Consider the following 10,693-nt stretch of genomic DNA (forward strand, 5'->3'; position numbering starts at 1 on the left):
ACCATGAAACAGCTTCACTTCTCATTTTCACCAGCATGAATTCACAGTAACTCCTCTGACATCTGTGGATTTGCACAGATGTAAGAATTGAATCTTGTCCAAGTCCCACAGTTCTGAAAGAAGAATATATTTTAAAGATCGGTCAAATACAGTGATGCATGAAAACCTGTTGCTGTAGAAGATAGAAAACTTCACTTGCAAGCCATGTCACATCATTCCTACTTACATTAATTGCAGAATAATTTAACTTTTTTTTTTTCCACATGGTACTTCACGTAATTTATAAGTTTTACAAGCCCAAGTAATTCAAAGTGTTGTGTCTGAATGCAGCTGTTTTCATCATGGTCAGACCTATTAAAAATGTGTAGACGTGGCACTTCAGGACGTGGTTTAGTGGACAGGGTGGTGTTAGGTTGATGGTTGGACTTGATGATCTTAGAGGTCTTTTCCAACCTTAAAGATTCTGTGATTCTATGATTCTACAAACACAGCCCAGGTCTGGTGGGATCAATGTCTTTTCTGTGAGTGAGTCATGATTCACTGGGCAGCAATGGATGCTTGGCCCTAGCCTTGCCTTTCTTACAGCAAAGAAATTAGAATGGTGGGGGTATACGTTTGCCTTTAGGTTACAAATATTAAAATTCAGATGGTGGTGACCTTTGAAATAGGGAGGTAATATGTCTTTTATATAAATTTCTAAATTTACTCCGGAATTTCATATAAATTCCCAAATTTACTCTCCCAAATAAACTCCCAAATTTAATTATTTACAAGATACCTCCATGCAGTTCCCAGAACTGAGCTACAGGAAAAACTTACTAACATAGTGTACTACGTGCTGAATCTGCTTCTGTGGAGAGTGCTAATGCGACTCAGAGTTTGTCTTCAAGGTGCTCACACCCAAAACGCTGGAGGAATCTCAGTCTTCTTCACTACTGTTGTTATATGGAGATTATTATGTGACACCTAAAACACACAATCGTACAGGGAAAATTGGCTTATGGCTGGTTACCGCCATTTCACCTCACAAATTCTGAGCTTAACAGAGCTTAGAAGCTACTTCCATCATTTTATCCTTTGCAGAGAGAAGGCTGCAGCGGGACATAACTAAACCTCAGTACAATTCTTCACTGTGTTATTGACTTTATTGCCTCGCCAGATACTTTAACGTGACATAAGCACAGGGAAAGCCAAATAAAACCTGCAGTAAGCTCCTCCTCAGCAAGGTACATAGCGTACAGCTTCGTTGCCTCTGCTGATAAAGAAAGATGCTCAGACCAGATCTCTAATGGCACAGGAGAGAGGAGAAAAGAGCCTGCGCTAGCCATGGCATGTCTGTAGCCGGTTCTGGCCCGGGAAGGGTTAAATGCTTTGTGGTGAGGTGGGACAAACTTCACTTAAACTCAATTCTGTGGCCAGCCTGATTGTTTTGACACCTGCACTATGTGAGGGATGGCATGGTCTCCTTTGTGGCGTATAATGGCACATCTTCATTATTGTTCTAATACTCTGCAAAAAAAAAAAAAAAAATCCCTAATCTTTCTGTGGTGCCAGTGACTGTAACAATGCCGGGACGTTTTATTTTCCTCCTTGCTCTCTCTTTCCCTTAACCCGCTATTGTTGCCATAGCCACGACGGTGCAGTACTGCTGGTTCAGGGAAGTTTCTGTACTGTACCGCCCTGAGCTTATTGTTTAAATCTTTATTATTCAACTGTTCTGAAGATTTACATTTTTAATGGCTCATTTATGTAATCCCATAAATAAAGTAGCAGAAAAGCATCCCACACAAATGAGTGAATTGGGGTTTGAAAAAAGCTGCTGAAGCAGGTCACTCAGGGTCTCAGCTGCGGGGCCTTGATTGGTATCAGCGATATAGCCACTGTGGCAATGGACTTAAGACCACCCAGTCAGCCCCAAAATGGTGCATTACCAGGGAATAGTGGAATGGTGCTATAGTTCAATCTCCCCTATTTAGCAGGGAGCAGAGTTCTGCCGCAAAAACCATTTCAGTCTGAGACTCATTTACCTTATTGCTTTGACAGCTGCACCTCTCCCGCAGTAAAGTTTAGATGATTAGCTTTTCCCTCCTAGCAGCTGATGGTGATAGTTGTGGGGTTTTTTTCTTCCTTAACCAGTATATTCCTGGGGCTGATAAATTCCCCCTAAAGAGGCTGTGAATTCAAGCACCTGCCCAAAGAATTTATTTTATAAACTGAGTGCTGAGATGGAGATATGTTCTAACAATTCACTTTTAAGCTTCTCCCCACTGCTCCCCTTGCTGGCTCCCTCCCCACACACAAATCCTTCGCAAACTGTAAGTCCTTTGAGCAGGGTGAGTGCGTTCGTTGCTGCAGCCACGCTAATGAAAGACAGGGACGATATCTTGTTTCCAGTCAGTTCTCACCCTTCAAAGCCAGATTTAGTCACTATCTCAAAGAGCAACCGCTGCACATCCCAGGGACTCTGTCTCGGGGCATCCACCGCATCTCCCAAAGCATAGAACAGAATCATAGAATAGTTAGGGTTGGAAGGGACCTTTAAAGGTCATCTAGTCCAAACCCCCTGCAACAAGCAGGGACATCTCCAACCAGATCAGGTTGCTCAGAGCCTCATCCAGCCTGGCCTTGAATGTTTCCAGGGATGGGGCATCCATCACCTCTCTGGGCAACCTATTCCACTGTTCTACCACCCTCACTGTAAACAATTTTTTTCCTAATATCTAATCTAAATCTACCTTCCTTTATTTTAAAACCATTATCCCTTGTCTTATCCCAACAGGCCTTGCTAAAGAGTTTCTCCCCATCTTTCCTATAAGCCCCCTTTAAGTACTGGAAGACCGCTGTCAGGTTTCCCTGGAGCCTTCTCTTCTCCAGGCTGAACAGCCCCAACTCTCTCAGCCTGGCCTCATAGCAGAGGTGCTCCAGCCCTGTCATCATCTTCATGACCCTCCTCTGGACCTTCTCCAACTGGTCCATGTCCTTCTTATGTTGGGGGCTCCAGAACTGGACACAGTACTGCAGGTGGGGTCTCACCAGGGCGGAGTAGAGGGGGAGAATCACCCCCCTGGACCTGCTGGCCATGCTCCCCTTGATGCAGCCCAGGATGCGCTTGGCTTTCTGGGCTGCAAGCACACATTGCCGGCTCACGTTGAGCTCCTCATCCACTGGCACACTCAACTCCTTCTCCTCAGTGCTGCTCTCAATCCATTCCCCACTCCGCAATCCAAGCATCTCGCTCTTGAGGACAGGTATCAGCAGCCAGCTGCGTGCCCCACATCTCGCATCCTTAAGTCACTCCGCTGACTCAGTGGGAGACACCTGCCTAACTCCAGTCCAGTCTCTTTGGCCCTGCCTTCAGTCCATGCCACCCTGGCATGGCTTTGGCCCTACCAGGTAGCATCACCTCGGAGCTCAGGGTGAGCAGCTTGCCTGGGGTTGCCCTGCTTAAGGGACTGCAGCTGGACAGACAGGAGCCAGCAGCCCTGGGGCTGGAGAACCACCCTTGCCCTGTTTATTAGTACAGACAAAAATGCGGAGAGCTGGTCCTCAGCGTGAGCCCTCATCACCCAGGCAGCTTGGGGCTCCACAGGTGCTTGGGTCATGGCAAGACGGGGTAGCCAGGGCAAAGGGACAAGCTGCTGCTGCCTGAGAAAGGGACGTAGGGCTGGCCATTCCTCCTCCTCACCCCCAGGAGCTCTTCTGGGGACCCTAGTTGGTACAGCATGTTTGGGAAACACTTTGCCCTCCTCTAAAATGGGAGGCGGGCACCCCTGCAGCTGCAGAGGGGGAGCTTGGCAGTGGTACCAGCAGAGACCCTGCTATGGTAAGCACCAACCCTGGGGGACAGCAGTAGCTCATCCCTGCCAGTTCCCACCTTCCAAATTGTGCTGAGAGATGACAAGGGGCACCAGCCTGTCCCCGCCACAGGACAGCCAGGCCAGGTCCCCGCAGCGCTGCTCCCATGCACCTTCCCTTGTCCTGGAGAGCTGCGGGAGCAGCCCCATCCGTCCTCCCTGGCTCTTCCCAAGGCTGCCAGGACGAGCGCCAGCCAAGGCACAGGTTGCGGGGCAGACAACAGCCACACAGCCGGGGCCGAAACAATGCGACCCACACCCAGCACCTGAACTGTGACATGCGGTCTGCCCTTACCGAGATGCGTCAATGCTGCCTTCCCCATGCACAAGTGTTTTAAGCGCAAAGAAACAATGTGTTTTCCCCTAATTAAAAAGTAGAGCAGCTCTTTACAGAGGTGGGCCTGTGTGAAGCTCTGTGGGCAGATAAACCGCAGCGCTGCGCAGGCGAGGGGCGGCCGGACAATAGCCCTTCCTCAGTTTACCTGCTGGATCTCGTTCTGCCCGGCTGCCTGGAACGGAGTCAAAGGAAGCTGCTCGGAGGCAGGGAGCAGGCAGCGAAACAAAGGCAGGGAGAATACCAGCCGGCCCAAAGGAACAGTGGGGAAGCTGGTAATTGGGCCGTGTGTGCTTGCCTTTCGCCAAGCTAGCAGGTTTGTTTTTCCCAGGCTGGAGCCTAGGCTGAAAGAGGCACAAAATTATTAAAGGCCTCAACCTAGAAAGGAGAAAAAAGGAAAAAAAAAGTTGGCAGCAGCGGCTGGAGGTGAATCTCAAGTAATGAGAGCATGGTGGGGGCTCTCTGCTCCCTCCCGAGGGCGGAGGTGCCTGGGAAATAATTTTCAATGGGCAAAGAAAAATGAAGTTTAGGTAAAATTCCTGCCTATGGTTATTTCTAGTTTAACTAATTTTTCAGACAGCAGAGAGCCTACCGGGCAGGATGCAATAGGTCCTGCTGCGGAAAGGCAGAGCTGTGCCTTTGTTGCAAGAAGATTCCCGTGGGGATCCAAGCCCAAATGGGACCTGCTGGTGAGGCAGACCCAGAGCCACCCTTGGGAAGGGATTCCCCTGTGGTGGGGCTGATCTTCAGTCCTTTCACCAAGCAGAGGATGCGAGGAGCTGTACGTCTACCTGCAGGTCTGTAGTGCTTCTTGCAGGTGCAGGAGCTCAGGGTAGACCGAAAGCCGTGCCAGTGCAGCACCAAGCCTGAGCTGCTTCACCCTGCTTGGGCTTAACACCCTGCTAATGCCAGGTGTTAGTGTGGAGGACTGCGATTCCTCGTCTGTATTTGCAAAGCGCACTATAGACATAAAATTTTCAATAAGGTAAGCAATCACTCTAAATACAAGCCTGAGGATAGGGAAGGAAAACACATTTGCAGCCCCTTTTCCTTTTGGTTCAGAGAGAACATGCCTTGAGCCTCATGGTCTCCATTTGCAAGAAAAGGTGATGCAAAATCCTGCTGCTGGACAGGCAGGCATGACAGCCAGGGGAAGCGGTACCCAAATCATGAGCCCCAGGGAAAAAAATAAAACGGGACAGGCACGAGTTGCTGGCGATCCCACACTGCTCTTCTGGCTTCCCTTCCCCTTTAACCCACACGCCAGTGGCTTGATGGAGACAGAGCCAGGTGCTCTTGACTGCAGTGCAACTTCACCCAGGTGAGGATTCACTTACTGACAGGGTATCATCTGCTTTTCTAGGAGCCTACGCTTTCTCCCAGAGGTTTATGTAACCAGAGCGGTCTCCAGCGTTTGACGTGCAGGGGGACTTGGCAGTAGCCGTGCCACACGCAGCATCCTGCTGGGGTCCTCTGGGAGGGGAGGCACAGGGCCAGACCATGGGAAACTCCGCCTGCCTCTCCTCCAGGCATTCCCCAGCGCAGTAAATTGAGACCAGGAGAGAAAGAAGGAGATGACATTCAAACTCCTTCCTAGATAAAACATATTCCATCTTCCAAGGATTTTGCAAGTGCCTTCTCTGCATGGAGGGGTTCAGCGTTTTTGGGAGGAGTGTTAGGAACTGAACCAGCAATGCCATGAAATCCCAGCAATACTGCCTCTCTGCTGCTTTAGCAACGCAGTGGATTATGCTGAAGAGCAATGTTTAAATTTAGGGGTCTGCTGTGGGCAGAGTTGCCCAGGTTACGATATCCAGATTGACAATGTCAACTATTCTGCTTACCTTCCTTTTGGTGTTTTTTTTTGCTATTACTTTGGTGTCTGCTACCATGGTAGGGAGAGAAGACTGTATTTGAATATAATACACAGAATTAAGACAAAGCAATAGCTCACATAGAGCGTTGGTTTTCTTCATGTGTTATACTCATTTCTTAATATTCTTATTACTGAACTTAACAACAGCCTATTACCAGGAACTGCCTGTTGTTGCTGTTCCTGATGGATTAACTGCTTGCTGGCATTTTTCTCTCTCTGACACATTTTGAATAACTAGCACTGGGCAAACTTTCAGTCCTTGTGGGATGTTTTAAAAGACATGGGCAGCTCCCTCTCCAGGAAAAGATGAAGAATTCGGAAGACACAGAGTCTCAAGCAGAACACTCATGTTTCCCAAAACCAGACTTTGGTTGTTTTCATACAACTGATACTAAGCTGTGTGTAATATTGCTCTTGTAGCACTTTCTGCAGTCTTTCCCATTCCTGTCCATGTGCTCCAGGAAAGCACAGATGGCTTGACCAGGTCATGGGTTTCATGGCAAGCAGATGACCAGGGACACACCTGGTGGGAGGTGATCGGGTTCGCTCCTGCTTCACAGGAGGGAGAAGTGAGACTGTGCTAAGACTACTCTGGCTGCTGATTGCCCAAGCAAGCACCAGGCCACATCCTTGCATTCTCCTTTTCATGCCATGGTCCTACATTCATGCTTCTCTTTCAGATTCTCCGTGACAAAATTGAACTCCTCCACGCTGGAGCCCTGCAGTGGCCAACCCGCTCCAACTGCGACCACACAGGCACAAACCAAGGAAGGATCTCCAGAAGGTGAACTTTACTGAAAATGCTAAAAACAAAATTTAAAAGGATCAATGATTAAGTAGCTACAGTATATGTTAGTTTTTCTTTATTTTTCTAATTACCATACATTTTTGATAAGTATTTGAATCAACTCTGCTGAGTTGCAGGGCTCATCCTTTAGCCTTAAAGCTGACAAATGTTCAGGATCTTTGCCATCTCAGCACAGACCTGAGACGGGTCAGGACCGATGAGAGAGCAGAGAAGACTCTCACTGCGCTTCGTCTGCCGCTCAAGGGAACACAATCTGGGAGCATGTGGTCTCTCCCAGTCTCCGGCAGCTCTCTGTGGCTGTACTTTCAGACTTAGAGTCCAATGAAATCCTGTGTGGTCTATAGTTTTTTCTCATCCACACCATTAAAGATGATACTGCCTTCACTTTCTGACAAAGTTTTGATTTTTGCCTCTGTGATTGTAGTGTCATATCCTTGTAATGCTCTTTTTGTGACCATGTGCCAGCCTGCAATGACACTGAGATGGCAGAACACAAGCCTGTTCATCATGCCATGCTCCAGACCATGACGGTGCTTCAAGAGCGACAGAGTGCCTGAGGTTATCGACACAAGGTTGTGATACGATTTTCTCAAAGCATCCCTATGCATCTATGCTGGGTATTCCTACATCTCAAATCCCCTTTTATAGAGAAGAAACAAAGTCCAAATTTTACCCTGCTCACTGCCAAAGCCACAGTGACCTTGGCTTGCCCAAGGCTCGTGGCAGTGATGGCTAGTGGTCTGGAGGACACAGGGCTACACAAGCCCATGGGAACTTAGCAAACATGGCCGCACTGGGAATCTGATGGCCATCTGCAGAGCAGACAAGAGGACAAAAGGTGGCTGAGAAACACAACCTGCAATGCTTATGACCATGCAAAACCTATTCTTTATGGTACAGACATACCCAGGGGAATGAGAAAACCTGTCTAAGATCCTACAAGGAAGCAGTAGATGGCAACTGAACTTTTCTTCAGAGACGTATACCAACATTATAAGGGACCATCTCCCTCTCCAGGGCACCACGCCACTTCCCACACAGCGCTTGCACAGTTAGCCCTCTGTGCTCACAACATAAAAGACAGGACGCTCTTAGGAGAACTACGCAGAACTCACACCATTTCTTAACCTACAGTATTTCTCTCAACATTCCAATCGTAATACAAACCTCATTATTTTGGGTAGTGGTAAATATTGTATGAACAGCAATTTTGTGTAAAAATAGCATATTCTTCCTGCTTTCCCTTACAAACAAATGTTTATTTTTGTTGCATACGGATGGAGATTCAATGTTTTGAGATGCAATACAGATGCAGCTTTCTAGAAGCATTTTATGAGGTGGGGGGTGAGGGACAGAGTTACTAACACCATATTTGGTAAATTTAGAGTCTAAGCAATACTAAACTGATGTAAAATACATAAGGAAGGTACATCAAGAGTGTTCAGTTGAGACTTTGAGAGGCTGCTAAATATTTGGCAAAAAAGTATTTGAGTTTTTTTTTTCTGTCATAAGACTATTGTATCTGGAAATGAATGTGTGAATATGTAGAGTTTGCAAAATTTTTAAGGCTTTTTTTCTTTATTTGGAGCTATGCCCTCTTTAACATTTACTCTTGACTACTTCCTATTGACAGTCACTAAAACAAAGAGTGTGTATTAATGCAGACAAGATAATACAGGATTATTTGCAAGTGCAAAGATCACTCACATGAATAAAGATTTGGTGGATCAGTGACTCTACTGATAAAACAAAATCCTTCTCCAAACACAATCCAAATATGTTTTCTTGCTACTTAACCAAGCAAGTCTACATTTGTGTTGTTCCAGTTTAATTATCTGAAAACACATAATTATTATTGAGAGCTCTGACAGGGCAGGAGAAGAAACGTGTTTCTCGGTGATCAACTTGCAGCCACAACACAAAACCCAGTTCTGTTTGTGCAGGAAAAGCAGCCCCCTCCTGCTACATTATTCCATTGATCTACAAACATTTACATCTCCTTTGTCAAGTAGTTTTCTGTAGAAACTTCACAATCACTAAGGAACACTCTTACAACAGCACCTCAAGAAACTTCTGTGAAGTAAACTTGGATCCGTCTGAGAAAAAGTGTGCATATTTGCCTAAGACATGTTATGTAGCAAATCTTTCTTGGACGCGTTCATGATTAATTGCAAGTAATTCAAACTGGATTTACAAAAGAGAAGAGGCTGCACAATGAATGTAAGAACTGTGTGTTACTATATCACTGACAGTCTATAAAAAAGCATTCCATAAAGTCCAATCTTAAAGTGTTCTCTCCTCCTCTTTCACATTGTTTTATGATATACATTCACTATCAGGTTGATGAAAATGAACATGTTGGAGGATTTCTGTCCAACATGACAATAAAGTCTAATCAACAAGTTATTGTGGCTATGGCAAAAGAACACCCTCACCTGAATAAACTTATCCATAAAACCTGCACTGAAACTAACCAAAGACAATGTTAGTAGCTCAGAGATAAGTAAGAAACACCTTTGAAGTATCATTGCAACAGCACATCCCTGGAAACATTCAAGGCCAGGTTGGACGGGGCTCTGAGCAACCTGATCTGGTTGCAGATATCCCTGCTCCTTGCAGATATCCTATAAATGTGATGGTGGTGCTGCACAATATGAGCAACTATGGATGCAACACAAATCTGGCTTTTTGCATCCAATTTTTTATTTTAAAAGTGCGCAGCAGGTGAAGATTTGCCTTAGGAACAGTTAATGAGCAGCAGTTTTTTGTTTTTATTATGTACACTTATGAAAGATAGCACTAAAATATGGAATCAACCAATGAAAGGTTAATTATTCACATACGTTCTGTAAGTGAGAAAAAAGTGGCATTATATCTGAATCTACCACTACTGATGAAAACAGGCTTTCTCCAGCTACCTGGTTTAGGTCATGTCAGATCCTTTAGTTCAGTACTTCTAATACAGAAGCACTCTCCATCAACAATCCAGACTAATTTTGAAAGCATACTCTCATCACTTCCCCTATCTGAAAGCCTGGCTTAAATTAACGTAGAACCAACGGCAGCACTTATCCTAAAGAGGTGTGTGAAGGCCTGAGTGTGGAAAGCTCTCAGGACACCATATTATCACTGCAAGCCCGATCAGCAGGAATGGAGATTTGTTCTGTGGAACATCTCCAGCCTCAATCCTGTCTAACAGTGAGATGAATTCTCTGCTGCAAACCCACATCCACTCAGCACTGCCACTGCAGCAAGAGCCTGGCTGGCACTATAGGTGCTGTCCTTCCAAAAAGCATTATTAAGGAGAACACAACCAGTGTCTAGCAAAACAAGGACTGTAAACAACATCTGTTTATTTAAACCAAGGATAGTCCTACATTCTCCAAAGATACTACTTTTTCCTTGATGCCCCTTACATGGTTGGAAATTTTCTGAAAGGCTGGGACTTCTATTCTAGTGCTACGGTTCCTGCAGGGAAATAGAGAAACTACCCACAACTCCTCAGTGGAAATGTAAAAGTATCCCACTATGTTGGCTGACCCTAGCAGCCACCAGTGGTGTCAACGTCAGTTTAACTACCTTCCCATTACTCAGAAGACTAATTCCCACCTCATGCATCAAAATTCAGCCACAGCAGACCTCCACTGTGGTCTGCCCATCTCCTAGCTAACCCGATCTTTCCAAGAGAGACAGGCAAGTACAGCAAGGCGAGGTACAGAAAAGCCTATAGGTGGCACTCTTGCCATGACACAACACTGAAGAACCACGAAGCGCTGCTCCTCCTTTCCCTTAGGAGGAGAGAGGCCCATTTCAGTTAAGAA

This window comes from Chlamydotis macqueenii, chromosome 1, assembly GCF_036417535.1.
Source record: "Chlamydotis macqueenii isolate bChlMac1 chromosome 1, bChlMac1.mat, whole genome shotgun sequence".
NCBI classification, from domain to species: domain Eukaryota; kingdom Metazoa; phylum Chordata; class Aves; order Otidiformes; family Otididae; genus Chlamydotis; species Chlamydotis macqueenii.